The sequence below is a fragment of the Balearica regulorum genome, chromosome Z, assembly GCF_011004875.1.
Source record: "Balearica regulorum gibbericeps isolate bBalReg1 chromosome Z, bBalReg1.pri, whole genome shotgun sequence".
Classification (NCBI taxonomy): Eukaryota; Metazoa; Chordata; class Aves; order Gruiformes; family Gruidae; genus Balearica; species Balearica regulorum.
The window spans coordinates 76,591,278-76,612,727 of record NC_046220.1 but is presented as its reverse complement, the minus strand read 5'-3'; the positions used below and the strand labels follow the sequence as shown (position 1 = coordinate 76,612,727).

Sequence of the window (21,450 nt, the reverse complement as noted above, 5' to 3'; positions counted from 1 at the left end):
GCTTTGGGTGGTGAGGGGTCCTGGGCTCTGCCTGGCACCCATTCCTGGCAAGGGCTGGCTGATGTGCTGCAGACTAAATAAATTTTCCCCCTTTTCTTTTGTTCCCAAGGAATTAGTTTGTGCACCTGTAGAGTGCCAGAAATCATAGGCTGGAGGGTATTGCCCAGGTCCTGGTGTAGAGGAGCAGCACACTGTGTGCTCACTGCTATTGCTTGATGATGCTGGGCTTGAGATGGCTCTGGATAGACTCCGAGTCACAAAGCCTGCCTGAGCCAGCGATGCCTGTGGGCAGCATCTTGCCCAGACACCGGATAGCCAAAGGGCTGCAGGGACCTTCACTTGAAGTGTCCTCCCAGCCCTTCTCACCAGCAAGGGGACCACGTTATGAGGATGCTGTCAAGTCCAAACGCTTCACCTGGGAAAATCCCATCTAGGAAGCAGGACCCCACATAAGAGGCTTGCAAGGTGGGAAGAAGCAGAAAAAAGGAGGTTATTGACGTCCCCACCAAAGGCCACCTCTGGTGCTGGTGGTGGTGGGCTGCTCTAGACCATGTGTGGTCCTTGCAAAAGCTGCCAGCCACCGACCGGGACACTGGGAGGAGTGAAGCAGGGTACAGTGAATATTCCCTCTGACTTATTATTTATAAAGTACTGTCACAGCCCTGGAAGTGTTGGGACTCTCAGAAAAGCTGTAGGAATGTACTAATTAAAGAACACAATGGGAATGTAAATTGGGAAAGCTCCCCAGGGGGAAGCAGCCCTGGGGGGAGCTAATTTGCCAGTCCCCACTCCTCCCCTGCAAGCTGGCTGAGACACTGGAGCAATTAAGGAGGAATTTGAGTGTTAAATATAATCTGGAATTGTGTTTTTGGCTTTTTTTGTAATTGGTTTATTTTTCTCTTGGGTAACTGTGTTTCCAATTCTGTAATTGGGACTTTAACCCTCTGTTCTGCTACACTAAGGGCTCTTTCAGGGGGGATTTCTTTGGTGTTTGTTCGGTGTTGAAAACAGATTCTTGTGACTCTGCCAGTGCCAAGGTGGCAGGTCACCTCCTTGGAAGTAGTGGAGCTGGATGGAGTGGTCCTACAGACGGCACTGTGGGATCTTTGCAGCCCAGGACAAATTTGGAAGACTACTGGAGGATTGCTTTGGGGGCTGCTATAGCTCCAAACTGGTGCGATGATGGAGATGTGGCACCAGGGCAGGGCTATCCAGAGCCGATCTGGTAAGATACAGTCCCTGGCTTTGACATAAAATATCTATTGTCAGAACCATCTCCTGAAGCCCATCCTAAGAGTATGGCTTTTTTGGTTGGACTTTTTGCCCACCCATTTCTCTTCTGCGTGGTCTGACTTACTCTTTACTGCTGTTTTGATTTGTCTTGTCTTGCTTAGGAAATATGTGTATTTGGTATCATTTGAACTATGGCCAGTCGGGTGCACTCAGGGTAGTGGCTGTGATGTATTTGTCTTTTTCTGTAAACTTCTGTTATGCAGTCCAGGGTGACAAGACAAACAAGGAGACGTTGTCACAGATGCTAGGTGAAGTAAAGACACGCTGAGGCTACGGTGGTCAGTGGGGGGTGACCATCAGCTCCTGTGCTCCTTGGTGTTGGGTTTGTGGGTCAGCTGTGTCCCTGTGGCCGGGTTTGCAATTGAGCAAAGGGGTTTGGGGTTTTTTTTTTTTTGTTTCCGTCATATTGAGCGGACTCTTTAGTGCACTTCTTATTGGAAGGTGTCCTCAAAGCTTTGAGAAGTCAGTGTGATTGCAGCTGGGGTTTTGTGTGATGGCTTGGTTGTTTTAAGATGGTACTGCCAGTGGCAAGCAGGAACTAGCATGTTGCAGGATCCTCCTCCTTCTCTCATTTTTATTTTTCTGATTAACTTGAATAATTACTCTGTTTTTCTCAATTGGCATTAGTTGTCTGAGATTCTCAGCCGTTGCTAACTCCTGTTGGCAGGGGTTAGAGGGCTCTCTAAGCTGAGACATAGGAAAATATGATAGATGTACTCATGTGATATGAGTACTCTCAGAGCAGTAGGATTTAATGTGGCTGTGGACGCTGACTTACTCTGGATAAACTAGTGCTTTGTCATACAACAGCATCCCTGCTCCTAACCCTGAAAAGCCTGAATTTAGCCTAGACTGTTGCACAGCATCTCTCTCCCCTCCTAGGGATGTTGGGAAGCGAATCGCCCATCCGCCCAGCCCGCTGCAGACAGTGGCTTCTGCTGCCACCAGACCAGGTTCCACCCATGGCCAAGCTATGATACCCTGTGGCCTCATTGCTGTGGCTGCTCTGTGCCGGCCCAGCAGCTATTCATCTCCTCTCCCCATCTGCACCCAATAGCTGCACACAGTGAAAAGTCACACTGATCCCGGGAGACGTGGAGAGCCCCTTCTCAACTGGGGCTGGGTGAGCTGCTCCCAGGCCAGGGCAGGAGGGTCACCCAGCGGGGCTGCCACCGTGGTCCACATGTCCCACCATAGTCTGCATCTCCCACTGGGGAGAAATGGACCCTAGGGTTTCAGCGATGTCAAGAGATCCCCTCCAGGATCTGCAGCTTTCCCAGCAGGTTCCCTCTAAGCCCACCTGTATCTATTGCCATTTGTTCTGATTTATTTTTCCAAAAGTAAAAATTGGTTGAAATGGCACAAAAGATTGGGAGGAAACAGGCCGCGGGAGCCTGAGGAAACAAAGATTTAGAGATTACGCTGGGTCCCCCTCCTCCTCCTCCTCACCCCAATCTCCGAGAAATACATGGAATTAAAAACCCTTCTATCTTTATTTACTGTAGGGCCTACAGATTCCATCTATTGCCCATGGTGGGTAGTCTGGTGAGGCAAAATAGGAGAACACTAGTATTTTCCCTTTCTTTGGAGGTGGGGAGGGCAGAGCTGGGAGCACCTTCGCCCTTCCTGGGTTTCACACCTCCGGAGCAGGGCTGCCATGGAGCCAGGAGTACAGCCCAGGCATCCCAAATCACTGGCCAGTTCTTTCTTTTCCCCTCCTGCCTGCAGCACCAGGGATGGTGTTTGAGTGACCGGGTTGGGACCTGCCAACACCTGGGGTCATGTGCTGGCTCCGACACGGTGTTTTACTGTGCAACCTTCAACCAACTCACCCCCGGGCACCAGATTCCCCCCCCAGATCTGGCACGGATCATTGTCCCTTCCTCCCTCTCTCACCATCTGAAGTTAGTTTCCTCTAGGTAACAGAGGTCAGGAGTACTCGGGTGCTGATGGATCAGCATGTGCTTTCCTGGATCGTGGCCTAACATTCATCCTGCCTGCCCAACTGGATGCAGGATCCTGGGCTGCAGCGCTGGGGGGATGCTGTAGTGGGGGATGAGACCCGAGCAGTGCAGCAACCCCTCTTGCCTGTAGTCGCTGCCACGGCTTTTCTGCTGGCAGAGAAACTCATCTCGATTGCAAGGATAAATTAAAACTGAGGAGCAACTGCTATGTGCTGGGCTGGTCAGGCTGACGGTGGCTATCAGTGCTCAGTCCTAACCCAAGCCAGCTCGTCTGGTCTGTGAGACGGCAGCTTCCCGCTGGGAAACAGCCCTCAGCTTTGCTCATCCCGTCGTTGGACAAGGGAAAAGGCTTCCTGGAGGCGGGGGGTTCTGCGGTCTCGGCCGGAGGCCAAGGTAAGTCACCTTCTCAGTGGGGTTGTTTGCACAGCTGCGGGTGGCCGTGCCCGCTCCAAGAACTCCACATTCTTCCTTGCGCCGAATATCCGGGACAGGCATCCCTCCGTGCTCAGCGCTCTTTCATTTCCGTCGGCAACCTTGGGAAGCTTCACCGAGCATCTGAGCGCCGGGGCTGACCCTCCATCCCGCCGGTGCTGTTTGCCTCTGATGGCAGCATGATGCAACTGGCTCCCGGCTGTGCAAGGCCACCGGCACTGCCCGTGCCTGCAGGAAAGCAGCCCCGCACGCTTTCCACCCCACATGCGATTGCTGTCGTCCCGCTGCACGCTCCGGCGTGGTTTGCTGGAGGCCGGGCTGGCGGAGCAGGAGGCTCTCTGCCACCTCCGGGCGCTGACAGCCTCCCTGCGCAGAGCCTCCTCTGTCACCCGGCGTGTTGTTTTCTTTCTCGCCAGCCCTCCCGCCAACCAGCTGCATGCAGATTTTATGGCAGTGCCTCCGAGACACTGACAACCTGCTGACATCTGTGGGTTGTGGGTTTTTTTCATTTGCTCGGCTGCCTCCATCACCCCAAAACCCCAGTATCAAGCCCAGCTCCCTGCTAATGGTTGCTGTGAGATTTTCAGGGCTTCTCCCTATTTTTTTCCTGCTTTGCAGAGAGCTTTAACACTGCTGCGTTTGTCCTGAGACACTGCAAAGTGGCAAGCCTCGCACAGACAGCATGCTGGGGCAGTTGCCCATGCTGGCCCTGGGATTTACTACAGGCAGTTTATTTTCCCAAGGAAGTTAGTTTCCAAGATAGCATCTGGTTTTTATGAGGTCTGATCAAATAAGGTGGTATGTGTATGAGCGGGGGGGTGGGTGGGTGATGTTTTTATGTTTGTACATGTATTTTTAAAGTTTTATAAATAGCGGAGTAATGAGTTGCTTTGCTCCTTCCAAAACTGCATCTCTTGTGACCGTGGTTTTACTGAAATTATTACTGAATCCAGAAAGCAAGTTGTTTCTCTAAAACAAGAAAAGGGCAGTATAGATACTCGTACCTTGCTACATATACTTATTAGCAGTAGGTGCTGTTATTTTCAACACCAATGCAGAATTATTCTTTAGATCCCTCATCCACAGCACGAGAGGCAGTCAGCCGCGGAGGTTATGGGTGAAAACCAGATACTTTCACAAGCATCTTGCTGGCCCATTGAAGCTCTTCAGCAAATAGTAAGAGAGACATAATGTGTTCTAGGGGCTTGGACCCAGTTTGCAAATAATTTGCCTGGAATAAAAAAGGTTAGAGGTTTGAATTTGCTTTTGTGGGCAGAGCTGGAGAGAGAAGCCATGTACAAGTTTCCAAAGGGACTCTGGGCTTTCATCGGTGCACAGCGAATCCTGCATGGAGAAAGGACTAGATGGAAACTTGCTGTGGAGCTGCTTCTGCTGGTGTTTGTTTCTTTCAAAGCTTCAGCTGAAAAAAAGAATAAGAAAAATGAAAGCACAGCTCTTGGGTGTTAGCTTGTGGAGGAATTTGTTGGAATAAAATTGGAGAGGGAGGGAGGAATGGCTGAAAAATATTGTAGTGGTAGAGGATGGGACTTTGCTATCTGCAGCCCTTTTGTTAATGGGTGATTAATAAGTGATGTGCTAATGGTGTGTGGGGACCTGGTTACTTGTGGCTTCCCATCTGGGTAGGTTTAAAAGTATCTACATAGCCATCTCGTCTCATTTATATTTTAATGCTATCATCTCACCTCTTCCTTTTCCCTTTCTTCCTCCATGTGCATCCCCTTCACTCTTCCTAGGTTGGCTGCACCAGACCAGCTAGGCATCATCCCATGGCGCGGGGTGGGCTCCCCCATGGGAAGCCTGGCCAGCAGAGTCCAGCCAAGGAGACCACCAACATGCTTATCTTCTCCATGTCCCACCAGTGCTTCGGCCAACCATGCAGCCCCCCAGGGATAAAACCATACCAGTGATACCTGCCCTCCCGTTGGTTTTTGGAGCAGCTTCCCCTTTCCCCCCACCTTTACGGAGGCACGTCCACTCATCTGGGTGCAAGCGCTTAATCCCCTCTCCCGCAGTGACCCCCACAGAGCCCACCCTGCCGACAGAGACAACAGCACGGCGCAGCTGCCCCTCGGCACATCCCCGGCCCTGGGATTTGTTTTTCATTTCCTCTTGCTCTTCCCTCTCTCCCCCTGTGAGATGTAAGGATTTGGCAGCAGATCCTGTTGCCCCGTTTGCTTTCCCGCAGAGAATCATTTCTTCGGGGTGTTGTGTTAGCGGCGACGGCGGTCTGAGCCAATGCCACTGGATGTCTTCTCAGAGAAGACATGAAAAGCAAATCTGTGCTGTGTGACCTAACCTCCTACCTCCTCGCCACTCCCCTGAGATCCACCACTAGCTTCTTCAGCTCCTTCCTTTTTTGCTGTTTTGTTCACTCTATTTTTCTTGAAAATTTTTAACCTATTCCTAGAAACTTGTACAGAAAGGGAAGACAAAACGTCACCCCTGTGGTATAGATTAACAACAAAGCTGGTATTTCCACTACTTTAGAGCAAGCCAGCATCAGCTGGAACCAGTGTTTTCTTTGCAGTATCAGAAAAGTGTTACTTAGATGCAAAAAACCCCACAAACGAACAACCAAACAAACCCCACCTTCTTCCTGAGATACAGGATTACCAGCTGATTTAGCATCTGCACCCAGGCTTTGTTGCTCAGCTAATCCTACATCCCAGCATCACTGCAGTCATTTCCAGTTTGGTACCAGCTGTCCTGCAGGCATCTCTGAAACATTGCCCATGTTATGAGAATATGATACTACGTTCAGGCGCTGGCTTTATGAAGATCGGAGCTGCCGGTCAGGAGCAGCTGATATTTCAACGATGAGTTTCTCCCCTTTCTGCTCCAGGAACTGGCGGGAAGCAGTTCATGTAGAGGGGGAGGATTTGGGGGACAAGAAGCTTGGCGGGGTGTGTGTGGGGTTGTGTGTGTGCGCGTTTGTAAGGGAGACGGGTAAAGCATTTTGATAGGCCCTAAGAAAATACTGCCTTGAGCTTTGACTGAAAGCCTGGTTACTGCTTTACCAAGAAAATGCTACTTGCTGTTGTTTGCATTGTTGCAAGTTACTTTCCCTGTGCCTCCTGCCAGCAAGTGTTTACGTTGCTCAGGAGCAGTTCACCCAGAATCTTCAGCAACAGGAACCTGCCTCGTGTTGCTGTTTCTGGCTGTCAGTGAGGCACGCAGCCCTGTCTCCCGAGGATGAGATTGCCAGGGTGAAGGTGCTGGGCTCCCTGGACCTTTGCAAAATCTTTCTGGGGCTTGGTGCAAGCCCGAGGATAACACCTCCTCCTTTTTGTCCTTTTGCTCTGCCTCCACCTTTGCTTGCTCAGCTGTGGTCCTGCTCTCTGCAGAGGACAACTCCGGTGCCATGAATGAATAGCACTGGGAGGAGGGCTGTCTGTCTGCACCCAATCTGCCGAATACATACTCATGTCCAAGTTCAAAGCCGTCTTTCTGTGAGTGTTTTGTAAGCCATGCTGCTCCCATGATCATTTCTTACCTTTAGCTGAAATATTTCTGGAAAACAGATGCAAACTTTTCATGGGAAATTATTGCGAGGTATTTGCTTAGTTCTGGCCATACATTGCGGAGGAGCAAGCCGTGCCTCGCCATGACCCAGGCGTCTCTGTTCAATCATCTGCCCGTACAGAACAACGGAGGAGATAAGAGATAGCTGCCTTATGTTGCACACTTGTTTCTTCCCAGCCTCTCATTTGGGATGAGGTGAGCATAAGCAGGGATTAGTTTGTTAAGCTGTGACAGTTCATTAAACTTCTTGGACTTTTTCTCAGTGTTTCCTCTCCAGACACTGCCGACGGCTGAGCCGAGGAGTGTGTGTGTGTGTATGGGGGGACAAGACAGGCAGCGGAAATTTTCATCATTTCAGTTTCCAAGTTGCCAAGTGCCTGCAAGAACTGTTGCCCTTCAGATATTTCTATTTCAAAAAGCCTGTGGAAGCAAAGTTCATTTTTCTTGGCTATTTTTTGCCTTGAAGCAAGCCTCTCTTTTTTTAAAAACTGATGGCTTAGATGTGTAAAACTTGGTGAAATTAATAGGACCCATGCCCCAAATCTCCTGCACAGCTTTTAAATCCTCTGACGTGTAAACAAGCAGTCTAGTTTGCAGCTGGCTTTCAAGTCTGCCAGAGGAAAACCCAGAAGGTTGAAGGTAAAATGAGAGGGATGCTCCCAGGGAAGGGAAAGGGAGCAGTGCCCTGTTCCTTGTTTAATGCCTCGTTGCATTAATTGCTACACAAAAAGCGGGGTCGGAGCTTGCAGGCACCGTCGGGTGAAGAGTGTCAGGACATGGCAGGGCCGTACCGGGTTGGTATCACCATCACACACTGGTTCCTTTTGGCTTTGAAGCTTGTGTAACCCCGTTGTTTGGGCTTTGCAAGGAGACCCCAGCTTGCAGAACTCTCTTGGGCTCTTACAAAGGGTTTGGGTGCCCCGTTGGGTAACCGTGCGTGAGAATGTGCTCCCAGTTTTATTTTTCCCAGCGTGAAAAAGTCATCGTTGAGGGGAAATTACTTGCATGGAAAGCTGTGCCACCCCATGATGGGTTTCACCCCACGCGGAGCACAGAAGGGGCAGCTGAAGGGAAGATGTGTGAGCATCTCTGTGTAGTCACAGAAATCTCATTTGATCCTCAGTGGTGGGAAAGGAAATGGAGCAATAAGCCAGGACAGTTTAATAGAGTTTGGGTGAAATACGGTTGTTTTTGTAAGCTGGTCTCTGTGCAGTGAGGGCTCTTTAGCCCGTTTGTTGTGCTTGGCTCTGCTCTGGATGTTGGCACCAGCTGCTCTGCAGGTGCATGTGTCTTTGGCAGGAAGGAGCTGGGATTTGGGGATTCGCCTTGGTTGGGCGGGGGGAGAGGAAAAAAGCAATGAGAGATGATGTTTGTGTCTTGCAAGTGAGGAAGGCACATTGGGGAAGGGGAAGGACACAGCCCAGGGTTCAGTCCTGTCTTGGAGAGCCAGCTGGAGGGCAGGGTCCTCTCCCAGTGGCTCCTTCTCCCTTCCCTGGGACAAAGCAGGGGCGGATCTTACAGGCTATGGGGCTGCAGAGCCCAGATGAGGCCAGCTCCTGTGAGCAGAAGTTTCCCCCTGAGCTGAGAGCGGCTGAGACCGGGACCAACAGCAAGTATTGCCTGTAATGAACCAAAATCATGAAAATTAGGGCGTGGGAGGCCATTTCTGGAGCTGAGACCATAGGGATGCAGATAGAAGACATTTTTCATAGTATTTTCACCACCAACGGTGTTCCCTCCTTCCTGCCTTGTGCTGTGGCAGTGTGTCCTGGGGGAACCCAAACCCCAGGTGCCCCTGAAGATGCAGTGATGCCAAGTGGTCCCAGCTGTTTCACCCTCCCGGCTGGTGGTGGGGCAGCATTCCCAGGGCCGCTGGTCCCCATGGCCCTTGGATGTGGTTTGGGGTGGGGAGTCAGTGCTCTGAGCACCCCTGTGCTTGCCCATCCCTGCCCACTTTTTGAAAATAGGGACTGGTGGGAGCGGACTGGGAGCCCCTGCAGCCCCCAGGCAGGGGCTGTTTGGTCCAGCAGGCAGAGGAAGGGAAGAAGCTGATGTTTCTCCTAGTGAAGCCCTGCAGTCGAGCCAGAAGCAGCAGACCTCCACGCGCTGGCATGGGCCCAAGGCGTCTTTGCTTCCTGCCACCCTTTCAAATTAAGCAAACGATTCATTTTATTTCTTTAATTTTCCAAATGGAAGTGAATTGGCCGCACTGGCAGGTGCCTGATTGACGTTCCAGAGAGGATGGGAGCCAAGGGGGGGGGGGGGGGGGGGGGGGGGGGGGCTCACCACTCCATGCCTGCCACCTCCCTCCCAACAGCGCCAGCGGGGACCCAGCCCTGCCACTTGGGGCACAGGGTCCACTTTGTCCTCCTAGGAACAAGCAGGAGATGCCCAGGTTTCATGCAACGGGTAAAATGATTGTAACGCTGAGCTCCTGCGACGTCCTTTCGGGGCAGAGAAGTGAGCCGTGGCACCCCCAGTCCTCCCTGTTGACTCCTGGCGTTCTGTGTTTTATGACTGTGGCTTGTCCTCTTGCTTTTATTATGCTTTGCAGAGCCTTTCTCATGCATCTGCTTAGTCCCCTGCTTGCCTTCAAAGGGACACTATCAATAAATGACACCAGCTACACTGGTGAAGAGGACCAAGTCCTCCCTTGCAAGGAGGTTTTTGGGGTGAGATGGTCTCACAGGGGACCAATGGGGACAGCCATGCACCCTGCCCAGCCCAGCACCGCCACTGTGCACCCTTGCTGCAGGGCCAGGCACCCATCTGGGTGCATCCATCTGTATCCCTAAACCCTCCTGGCTCTGCTCACGGGTGCAAGGCTATCCGCACAGCTGACTGCAACTCTCCTTGCAGTGAAATAAGTGCTGGGAGACGGCGAGGGGAAGATTATCCCCACTGCGTGGCAGTGATTATCAAATCTATACGCTGCATTGGTGAAATGAATGGCAGCCGGTGGCTCGCTGCCGGAGTGTGTGGCGTGTAATTAAATCTAGCTCCCCAATCTCTGTTAAATCTCAAAGATCCCTTCCTAATCTCTGGCACCGCAGTCTCTCTTGTGGCTTTTTCCCCCTGCTGCCGTTTTCCTCAGTGCTGTCTTTCCCCTCGGCTGCCCTCCTCTGTCTCCTGGTGAGTGGCAGTGGGCTAGTAATCACCCCCCTGAGCTGGGCTTGGGCACTGGAAATGCAAAACCTCAGGGTTTCCAGGCACTGTCGACTGTCCTGGAGCTGAATCCCACTCATGGTGCTACTGCATGCCCAGCGATTTTCCACCCTCCCTCCATCTCCCCCTTGGCTTCTCCGCAGGGTCCCTGGGAGGGTCTGGGCGACACAGCAGCCCTGGCTGAGCTTGTCAACCTGAGCCGCTCCGCTGGGGAACGAGAGAAGCGTGGTTGTGTCATGGTGATGATCCCAGCCTGGGTATTAAAAACAGCAGCTTAATTGGCTTTTTGACGGGGGCGGGGGGAAAGCAATTCTTATACTCACCTCACCTGCTCTCAGGAAAGAAAGTTCCCCTCAGTTGCAAACACACCGTGTCCCTGGGACCTGTGCTGCTGTTCCTGTTCCTCTGCTTGGCAAAAGTGTTCTAACAGCACCCAGGCTGTTTGTGGCGATGGGGAAACTGAGGCACAGCATGCTAATGCGATGCATTCAGGGCTGCTCAGCCTGTGTTCCAGGCCAGCAGAACTCCCAGCAGGGCAGGGACAGACCATGGGATGGGGGAGCCCACGGCATCCCTGTGCCAACTACTTGGGGCGATGGGGTGCTACCGGCCACCCCTCACCCCCGCAGCATGTTCCTGTCTCAGCAGCCAGGGATCAGCTCTGCAAGGGCTACAAGCCCAAAAAACTGAGTTTCTCCTCTCCCCAATGCCTTGCGTATGGACGGCACCACCCTCCTGACTTTAGAGCAAAACCATCAGCAGTTTGGAAGAGGATGGGCAAAACAGGAGCTGTCTGTGAGCTGTATGGCAGCTGGAGGGATGCAGATAAAAGCTCTGCTGTCTACCACTGAGATAAATTTCATCTCTGGCTAATTCAGGGGTAGAAAAGGAACTCGGCAGCTGGGTTTTGTAATTTTGCGCTGGCGAGGTTTTTCTGGGAGACGCTGGAGATGGCTCATTTTTACGTGGGCATTAGGGATGTGACAGCTTAATTGCAGACGCTTCTCTAGAAGGGGAGCAGGAATCAATAGGTGTTGAGTAAGGCACTCGTTTTAAGATAAAGTCTATTTGTTAAATTATAATCATTTGTCTCCTTGCAGTCTCGAAAGCAGTTAATTGCAAGCAACCCAGAGGGGTGGGATGCTCTGCCCCAGCTTGAAGCCCAAACACTGGCCGTGCCCTTCGGATGCCCGGGATGGAGATGGCTGGCGGTGCTGCCGGCTAGCGGTGCTGCCGCCGCAATTCAGGTGGGAGGGACCCGAGCTCTGGGGGAGACTGAAGGTTATGAATTCGAGCCCGCAAGCGTGTCCTGTAATCCCTTTTCTGGCTTGGAGGAGCGTCAGCCTCTTCAGTTACCAGGGCATGGAGGGCTGTGGGGTATGCGTTTCCCAAAGGCCAGCAGGGAGAGCAGCCAAAAATACTCGGCTTATTTGGGCGCTGTGGGGACTTGCCTTACAAGGCTGGAGAGTAGTTTGTTAAACAAAAAAAAAGCAACCAACCCCAGGACCAGAGGGTGAGTTTTGCACACTGGGGTGGTGGGAAGGCCTCCGTGGGCTCTGCCCCAGATGTGCGTGCACAAACCTCCCTGCTCTCATCCTTGTCCCGCTGGGATGTGGCTCTCTTGGAGCTGATGCTGTTAAGCCTTTGCTCCCCAGGGCCTTGGGCTGACATGGTGTGAGCTTATAGGCATGTTGCAAACAGGAGAAGCTTCAGGGGGACGCTGCTGCTCCTGGATGGGTTTGGTGAGGGGGCTTTGGTGCTGCATGGTTGGACAGACAATTTTCCCCGGCTGGTGGATGTTGCAGACTTGCTGTGTGCTCACGGCAACGCCTGGCTCCACAGCTCTTTGGGCCACTTTGGTAGGCAGTAGATCCAGCAGGCCATCCTGCTCACCTGCGCACGAAGCTGCCATAGGAGGATGGGACAGCTGGGGGTGATGGGGAACATCCGCAGGAACTGTGTCCACCACGCCTGTACAAGCCCCACACCAGCAATACCTGCATGTGCATGTATTTTTGCAGGAAATAGGAAGGTCTGTGCCAGTGCTGCATGTTTTCTACTCAACGCTTTGCTGAGGGCATCCTTTATTTTTCCGTTTGTTCCCTCTGCCTTCTCTGGCCCTTCCCTCACTCCCCAGCTGTGTGAGCACAGCCTGCTGCCAGCTGGTGAGACCTGCCTGATGCTGCACATCCTCCTGGGCTGGGAGACCTCCCTGGGCTGCCTACTTCCCTGCCCAGCTACGCCCTACCCAGCTCCTTGTAGATGCATTCACACGGCCATCCTTGGCACCAGTACCGGAAAGCAGCAAAGGGCTGGAGACAACAGTCTTGAGATAAGGAAATCAGGCAGCAGTGGCTCTTTATGGAGCAAGGGGTGGGATATTTTTTCCGTCTGTCGCTTGTGATATCTGCTGCATTGCGATCCGATGGACAGTGTTTGGAGCTTCCTCTAGAGTTCTTGGAAGGAGCACGCAGAGCTGGTTTAGTGCCTTGCTATGGGTCCATGCTGTGGTGGTCCAGTTAGGGGGCAGGAGCAGGCGGGCCCTGGATTCCCCTCCATCTCCAAAACTGGGCTCAAAACTCCATGGAAAAAAGCCCATGGCCAGTCTGTCCTGTGGCTCAGCCCTTCAGCACTGCACGGGGCAAGGGCCTCACGGCTGTGGAGCATGGGCAAGCAGCAGCCACACAGGGAGACCTTGCAGAAGGGGCAGGTTGCCTTTCTCCCGGGAGGTGGTGGGTGCACGGAAGGAGGTAGAGAGTCCTAGCCCTATGCTGATCCCTTCCCCAGCACCCTGGAGATGGCTGGGAAGCTCTCCAGGGAGGGCAGTATGCAGGGAGGATGGGAGAAGAGTTGCTCAAACCTTCTCTTGGTTGATAGGGAGTGAGGGTCTCCTCTCTGCAGGGACCTCAAGGTGGTTTCCTTTGCAGGCCAGCTAGCCAGCAGGCTACTTCACCAGGCTTTTAGCCTCCTGCACAGGCTGCACCATGCTCCCCTCTCTGCCGTCATCTTTCACCTACCCACCCAAGCACTGGCCCCTGGATGTGGTGCTTGAGGGTTAAAGTCTGCCTCCACCAGCGGCTGGGCTTTGGGAACTGGTGCTGGAGGCAGCAGGATCAGGCCTTCCCACTCCCATGGTCTCTGTAACTAACAGCAATTCTGGGGAGAAGGGTTCAGTCACTGTTCCCTGACCTGGAAGCAGCATCCAGCCCTGCCTTGGGGCAGGCAGCTTCGGCACAGCCGAGTGCAGAGCAAGGTGGGCCCAGGATGCATGCTGGGGTCCACGGTGTTTGCAGGCAGGTCCTGCCAGGGCACCCAGGAAAGTCCTTCGCATGTGGGCTGGATGTGGCGACATGCACTGGGCTTTGTGTTTGCACATGCAAATGGACACACATGTTCATATGTGCACATGCTTGGAGGGATGGGGAGGATGCCCACACCTTGCATGCCCAGGGTGAGGAGGCGGCTGTCTCTCCTCGCAGCCTCCTCGGGGGGACGGAGGTGCACACGTGACAGCTCCGTGCCTTGCACGCCGTCCGCGTTGATCTCATGTGCTGAGATTCTCGCAGGCACCCAAAGGAGTCATCGAGCTGTGCGCTGATCACTGCGCGCTGCCAAAATCCTCTGCAATCTGCTCCTCTGCGTCGCCCCTTCCCAGGTCAGCGTCGGGCTTCGCGGCAGCAGGTGCTGAAACCCGTCCCTCCTCGCAACCTGCCTCCCTTGCTTTTCCAGCACATTTTCTGGAGGTCAATCGTCCCCTCCCCACCACTGGATTGCTTTCCTGCCCCTTCCCACCTGCTCCATCCACCCAGCAATTTTTTTGGAGCTGAAGAGCAGCTATGGAGGGGGGGGCGGGTCTCGGAGGGGGGAACATGAGTCCAAAGGAGACATAAATCCTATCCTGGCTGGGGCTGAAATCTTGGAAACACCGTGCTCCGATCCAGCGGCTCTCGAAGAACCAGGGCCGAACATGGCACTAGCTATTTCTGTCCACTGGCAGCTATTCCTGGCCCCGACCCCAAGGTCGGCCCTTTTTCCTCGCCTCCTTCCCTGCGCGCTCGGGTGAGCTCGGTGCGGCGAGCACGCTCAGCGAGCTATAAATAACGGCAGCCATGGGCGGCCTCCGGGAAGGGCACTGAGGGGAAAGCATCGCCGGCTCTGCGGGCAGCCAGGATCCTCTGCCCCAGCCCAGCCGAGTGCGATGGGGGGGCCACCTTGATCCCGGGGCCAGCGGGATGCTGCAGAGCCATCCTTGTGCTGTTTCCGTGGGGGTTTGAGTTCCAGAGACCCGTTCTTCCCTGCAGGAAGCCAACGGGGCTTTCAAGCTGAGCGATTGCTTGGGGATGGATTTATTTTTTTAATATCCCTTGTGAGCAGCTCAAGCTGGACTTGCTGCCCTGCAAGGCGCCTGGGCTGGGATATCTCTTTTCCTCCAGATCTCTCTTTTCCTCTGGGGAGGGTTGAGCAACACGATGGATGTGGCAGAGGGAGCGTCCAAGGCAGAGGCAGCTCTGCTGGAGCCTGCGTGCAGACACAGCCTGAACTTTCCTGAGCGCTTTTCTCCTCCTTGCTCATCCCCTTTTCCTTCTCCATGCCTTCACTTTCTCCCCACTATCTTTCCCCCTTTCTTGTGCTTTCGCCTTCCCTCTCCCTCAGTTCCCCTCTGTGCTTTTCATCCCTCCATCTTTTGCTCCATCACTCCCCTGCACTCCCACGCCCGCCCCTCCCTACTCCCACTACTTTTGCCCTCCTCCTACCCCATCCCCTTTCTCTCCTCGGTGCTCCCCCTGGCCCCTCTCTGCAGCAGGTTACCATTTTGCTCTGCAAACACCAGCTGCCTTGTTTTTCTTGTGGTGCAGCAAATGTTTCTGCAGCACTGTGGAGATCGACAGAGCCACCAAACAAAAGAACCTTTTTATTTTAGCAACGGGGTGGAGACCAACTGCACTGCTGGCCTGAGAGGTCGGCACTCAGGTGGCTCCCATGACTGTATACAGCCACCTTGCCGACGTGAGCACCCTTGCTGATGTGAGCACCGGCCCCCCATTCCCAGCCAGAGAGTGGAGGATGAAGCCCAGCGGTCAGAGAGTCACTCTGGGTTTATTTGGAAGCACACAGCTTGTTTTCGTTTGTTCCCCCCGCCTCCCACCTCTGCTGCTGCAAAACCAGTGTAATTGGAGCAGGAAATTAAACATTTGAAGCGTTAATGTGATAATCTGCTGGTTTAGGCTTAGTGGGGGGGTGGGCAGGGAGCTGGGACCTGAGCGTGCTGCTGCTGCCCGGTGTGCCAGGAGGGAGAGGGGACACGGCGCTGGCAGGGTACCCCCAGCACGTCCCACCCTCTTCCCCAGCTGGGGAAACCACAGACAGAGCTCTCCTTCAGCTCTTCTGGCCTCAGGAGGTCTTTAGGCTCATGGTTAGGATTTTGTTTTTCCTTTGGTCCTGATAGCTGTGTCTCATTGCCTGTGCTGGTGGGATGAGGACTAGTGCTGGTATATGGCTGCACCCGTCACCTGTGATGAGTTTCTCAGTGCTTTGCTGATGCTGCTAGGGGACAAACTAGCCAGCGATCTGAGCATGTCCCCATCCCCAAGGCCACGGTTTGGGAGCATTGAAGCTGGAGAAGAAAAACCCAAAAAGCCGTAAGCTTTCAGCGATGCAAAAAGGTCCCAGGAAACCAGCCCTTGTGTCCCTGGAGCAATAAACCCTGGGTGTAAAACACAATGAGGGAGTTCAGGCTGCGTGCCAGGAGAGCTGATCCTCATGGGAAGGGTGGGTGGATGTCCAAACTGACTGCCAGGGAGATAGATTGGAGTATCCATCTCTGGAGGTATTGAAGAGCTGTGCAGACCCCCACCAGGATGGCTGCACCAGCATGGTCCCAGGTGTGGTGGAGGGTGCATTGCTCTGGGTGGGTTTGGGCACTGGGCAGGCGATGGAGAATGGGTGTCCTGATGCCTTCGCTGGGCTCCTCAGTGGTCTATAAAGATGGCTGGCACGAACATATTATGTTTTTTTAATTCCTTTTTTATGTCAGGCTTGGATTGTCTAATAGACGCTTGCATTGTAATTTTTTACTTTAATAGGAATCATTTGTAGAGAGATCTGCTGAGCTCAGCATCCCGGCTGGAGCTTTTGCATTATCGAGAGTTGCTGTCTTTGCAGATGGATGAGTTTCAAGGATTTCTAAATACACAGGCCTATCTGTCTAAACAAAAGTTCAAATGCTGTGCAGTTCACTGGTTTGGAGCAAATGTCAGAGGCAGGACTGGGCTGTCACTGCTAAACAAACCTCTGTCCCATTTTCTTCTGCACTTTCCACAAAATCCTGCATGGATTTGGTGTGATCAGCCCATTTGTGTTGATGGTGTGAAAAACCAGCATGGAACAGAGCTGTGGGGTTTTTTGCTCTGCTTGGTGTTACAAGGATGTTGGAGGGAGGAACAGTGCCATAAATGTTATGAAACCCTCCCCTTTCCAAAAAGCCTTTCAGGGAGGAGACTCGACCTTTCCTGAGGAGCATCAGTCTCCATTGGCCTGAGGTGCTGGCAGCATTGATGCATTTTCCCAAGGATCTTGGATGAAGGTGAAGGTTGTCCAACGTGTCCCTTTCTCCCGGAGCAGGACTGGACATTCTCTCCATCACCCCCATGGATGCTTGTCCCACTTTTTTCCTAAGTAATACCCCAAACAAGGGCTCTGGAGCCACTGGCCGCAGAAGTGGGGTGAGCTCCCAGTCTGACTCAGGGGTTTTAACGTGCTGCACCCTCTCTGAAAAAACAAGGCAGTTGTTTGCAGACAGGGATGTCACCAGGAGATGCCTTGGGGCAGTGTTTAACTCCTGGCCTGACCCAATACCTGTCTCCCTTTACTGTGGCTCTGAGGGCAGGAAAAGGGGACTGTGCGTTCCCCAGTGATGCCTGGGATAAAAATGCCCCCAGTGATATTTGTAGCTGAATGGTGAGATGATATCTTGGCAGGGGCTCATATGCACAGCTGCCCATGTCAGCATGGACACATTTGAAGCCTCCAAGGCTAGATACCATCTCCAGACAGTTTTTGGTGCCAATGGGCATGTCTGGGTGCATCCTCCACTGCTGCTTTGCTTGGTCTAGGTTGCTGATGAGCTGGTGCAGGGAGAGGATCCTCTCTGGGTATCAACCCCACACGGGAAGGCTTTGTGGGATGGAGATAGCAGCCTGGCGTGGGAGATAGGAGACCTTTTTCCCTGACACCTGCATATGGTGCGACTTCGGCACGGCCTCTCGCGTCCGGTGATTTTTGTGTGTTTTCCGAGGTGTTTTGTGTTCGCTCCTTGGCCAGTGCTGGGAGGACTGGATTGGAAAGGAAAGGAATTTTCATACTTCATCTTTTTCTCGCCGGGGCCTGAAACGTGAGTGCCTCCGAGGCGTTGCCGAATGAGGTGGTAATGTGTTCATCAGCTGGGAAATCACCGGACCTCGGAAAAACAGGGAGGGGAGAAATGGAGAGACGTGCGAGGATTTGTGTCCACCCGTCCACCCCTGGGCAACTGTGGTTTCAGGATGCAGCTGGTGGATGCAGGGAGTGCGGTGTTGAGGAGCATCCCAATGGTGTTGGGGAAGGTGGGGGCTCTGCCTCAGTTTCTCCTCTTTGAGCAGCAGCTGCCCTGGCGATCCATATGAACGTCACGTTCATAGTGATGTGCAGGAAGCGGTGGTCCTCATCAAGGGTTGAGGGAGACATGCAAACAGAGAGAATCCAGGTCAATAAATACCTAAAATACCCCTGAAAGGTGCAGGGTGAGAGCCTGCCCGCTGCCGGGCATGCGTTGACCCTTGGCTCTGCCCAGCCTGAAGCAACCTCCTGCGGGGAACAGGTTGCGTTTTCCTGGCTGGATGCAGGTTTTGTCCGTAAGACCTCATGCTGGCTGTGGTGGCGTTTCTCTCGACCTTGGTGCTCTTTTCCCTGGTGCAGCCCTTCCTTCATCCACCACTCGCCAGTGCCACCACACACCTATGAGTCTTCTCAGAAATCAAAGCATTTGATTTGTGCTCTTAACTCTTCCTGGTCGTGGGTCTGCAGGATGCTTGGAGGTGGCACAGCCCAGGAGTTGGCTGTGCACCGGGCTCTATGGGTGCGTAAATAAAGCAGCTTAAAGTCTCCTTTTTGGTTTTGTAGACTCTTGTTCTGCCCTTGCCGTATTTGAGGAGCATTTGCCAGCTGTCTTTCATTGATCCCTGCACCTCCTTCCTCTTCCTGTTTATCTGCCTCCTTTGTAAATTAAAGTCTCAGACTTCTCAATCTCACACTCTGCTCTTTCTCTGCATCTCATTGCTTTTATTGCCCATCTCTGAATAGAAATCTTTTTCCTCTTTTTTTACGCAGGATATCCAGGATTGATTGGAGCATTCCAGGTCAGAGCGTGCCGTTGATTTATGCCGTCATGTATTTTATAATCCCAGGTCTTTATATATCACCTAACATTTTGTTTGCCATTTTAGCCATGGCTACAGAGTGAAGACTGACATCACTTTGCTGGCTGTTTTCAGCTAATTTAGGCTGCAGCAATGTGTGTGATTAGTTCAAAATCTCCCTTGCAGCGTGCAGTGCCTTGTATTTATCACCACACTGGTCTTCCTCACTGCCTGGCGCTGCTGTTCACTTTGAAGGTCTCCTCTATCCATCATATTCTTGATTAGTCTAAATAATATTGTCATCTGCCAGTTTTTCCTCCTTGTTGCTCAGCCCTCTTCAAAGCATTAATAAATAGATTATAGCGCGCTAAGCCTCGTCCAAAACACTGAGAGCTGGCAATGCTGCGCTCGGGCTGAGCTGCTTTGGCTGCTTAATAAATTCAGGGTCTGAGATGTGAATAAGGTAGTAGTGAAATGAGGCAGAGAAAATACCGTTGGTTTTATTACAAATAAAAGTGTTTCTATTTTCTGAAATGCCTATGACTCTACCCCATTCACTTTATGAATGGTTAATACCGGTCTGAGTAACCAAATATGCTCTTAGTGTTAATACTTTGAAATGCAACCATTGTGCATTTAAATGTCAAGGGCCTTTTTAGGGAAATAGTCAGGACTTTGGTTTCATGGGAATAGCACAGTTTAATATGAAAAAAGTGTAGAGTATTATTGATGTGCGATATGGTAAAATTATGTATGTGGACATATGCTTGCAGTTAGATCAATAGATGTTATTAATGTGTAAAGATATCATTTTTATGTTTCTTTTTTCCAAAGGGTTTTGTGGTTAGCTTATATTTTGAGCTTATTGATGAAAGAATAGTATTTATTTTGAAAAGTCAATGATTCAAATCAGGGCAATTTTTTTAATGGGCTGTAACTTTTAAGCAGTGTAATAAATTTTCTTTGTCATTTACAGAAGTATTTCCCTTTGCGTTCTAGATGAACGTGGCAGTCTTCAGGTCAATGGCTCTGGTTTTCCCTAAGGTAAATTCTGGAGGTGCTGAGCTGGCCTCTTCATGGTGGAAGTAGCTTGCAACTAAAATGCCTTTAAAATTTGCATTATTTGGGAAGGGAAGCAAGGGACGAGTGATCACAGCCGTGTTCACAATTTTTCTACGTATTGCCCAAATTGAAATAAATATAATTCTTAAAGACCATAGGAAATGTGGCAGAAATAGCACGTCTGTGCTCTGGTTTGTAGCCTCCTGGCTTCTTGCAAGCAGCTGCTGCTCTGGCGGCTGCATCAGTGTCAGCAGACCTGTGCCTCTTGAAGGTCTCTTCCCTTCTGCAGTCAGGATGGGTTTTTTGCTCATACAATATGCCATGGCAGTGACTTCTGCTGGGTTTTGCTGCGTGAAGGCACTATGAGAGTTGCGTCTTGTGCTTGCTTTAACCAACTGGTTGATGGTTGTATCGGACAGCCTGCAATTGCTGTGGTGGGTGGAGGAGCGGCCAGTTGCTCCTTCTTCGCTTCCCTGGCTTTTTTTGTTTGTTTTGCTTATGACTTCATTATGGAGAGGCTGGGAAGTGCACTGCAGCTTGCCTGCTCCTGAAAAACTCTGCACAACCTGCTTTGAAACACTGTCTGGGAAATGGGAGGAGAGCACCCACCTTTGGGGAGGTGCCCTCTGGGTGCATTGCCACCTCCGCCAGCTCCAGCTTTCCTCTTGGCTGAGGCAAGCTGAGCTCTTCATGACCCTGAGCAAGAACTGCTCAGCAATGGGAGAGGTGCTTGGTTGGTTTTACTTGTGTCTTTGCACCAGTGGGACCAAACTTGTGTTCTGACTTTGAATTCAGCTTGCATCCCCGCTCTCCAGAGTCCCACCTCACCCTGGAGCTGTCGGGAATTTTTGTTCCTCCAAAACCTTCATTTCCACTCTTAGAGGATGATGGTAACTCTCTTCTGCTCTTATTTTGCTCAGTAAATAGGATGAAAACAGATGAGGTCACTGGTGTCTATACAGGCAGATTTGGCCTCCATTTTCTGTTTACTAGGACTGCATTAGTTATGAATAATGGCGCGTCAAACTACTCGCTCCAAGCAATTTATTCATGGGATTTGGCCCTGCTTGCTGCCTGAGAGTTGCCTGCCAACAGGATCTGATTTTTAAAATACACTTACAAACATGCAGCCGTTTGCCCGATCTGTTTGCAAACATATCTGGGCGTCTGGGTGCTGAGCAGATGCTCAGCCCTGGTGTCGGGGCTCCAAAAGTCACTTTCTGGGATTTCGGTCCATGGACGGGCAATGACGATGTCCTCTTTAAAGCAATTAAAAGAGATGGAAGACAAGAAATCATAAGAGGTTTTAAATAGTCTTCCTTCTCTTTTTGCCCCGGGGGACATCATTATGTGAAGCTGGAGGCACACATGCAATCCCAAACCTTTGAGACAGGATTCCCTCCCTGACCCAGGAGAGACGGCAAGAATTTCTAGCTCGTTTCTTGCCGTCTGGCAAATTTTACATCTAATTTTTTGCTCTGTCACCTCCCCGCAGAATAACCATTGATTTATATAGCGGCAGAGTCCAAAACAAATGCTTTGTCTGGATACCTGTATTCTCTCCAAGAAAGGGTCTTGCTCCCCAAAATTGTATAAAA

General features: G+C 51.9%; 1 protein-coding gene across 4 annotated transcripts in view; it reads left to right on the top strand.

The window, feature by feature from the left end:
- The window catches only part of CNTFR (ciliary neurotrophic factor receptor), a 212,000-nt gene that overhangs the window by 71,984 nt on the left and 118,566 nt on the right, over window positions 1–21,450 (top strand). The window contains exon 3 of one of the 4 annotated variants that reach the window (XM_075739640.1): window positions 18,762–18,790. The exons of the other annotated variants lie outside the window; for them this stretch is intronic. The gene's annotated coding sequence lies outside the window, so the exon portion shown is untranslated. The remainder of the gene's footprint in view (window positions 1–18,761; window positions 18,791–21,450) is intronic. 4 annotated transcript variants of the gene reach the window in all.